Genomic DNA, 527 nt, shown 5'->3' with positions numbered 1-527 from the left:
CTCCAGTATTATTTGATTCTTCTGGCTTGTAAAATCAGTCATTTTTCTTTGGGTCCAAGCTGGTAAATATATCAGCAATAGTCTGTTGCTAGTGTCATGCTTTGGATAAAAACACATCCCAATAACTTAGAGCTTTGGCATTCAAACAAGAAAGAATACTTCACAATTCCCCTATACTTATCTGCAATACATTAAAAGACTTGAAGAAAAAACCTTCCAAAAGAGAGGCCAATTAAATCTCCTTTTAGTGTGTAAACTCTTTCAAAACGAGGGATATAATTTTTATTCTGTCATTGTTTTTTATATATTTTTAATCTTGTTTTAAACTAAGTGTGTGAGGCAGGGTGAAAGATCCTATTGAAGTCCTTAGTCCCCAAATAAAAGTAATTAAACCATTCAAGTGTGATGTGTTACTTCTCTACCAAGGACATGACTTAATACTACAACCAGATGCATAAAAAGAGTAATAAGAGGGAGGGGTTATTGAGTGGCATGTAGCCTACTGAATTTAAGAAGAAACTGACATA

The sequence above is a fragment of the Microtus pennsylvanicus genome, chromosome 6, assembly GCF_037038515.1.
Source record: "Microtus pennsylvanicus isolate mMicPen1 chromosome 6, mMicPen1.hap1, whole genome shotgun sequence".
NCBI lineage: Eukaryota > Metazoa > Chordata > Mammalia > Rodentia > Cricetidae > Microtus > Microtus pennsylvanicus.
This window is presented reverse-complemented; position numbering follows the sequence as displayed.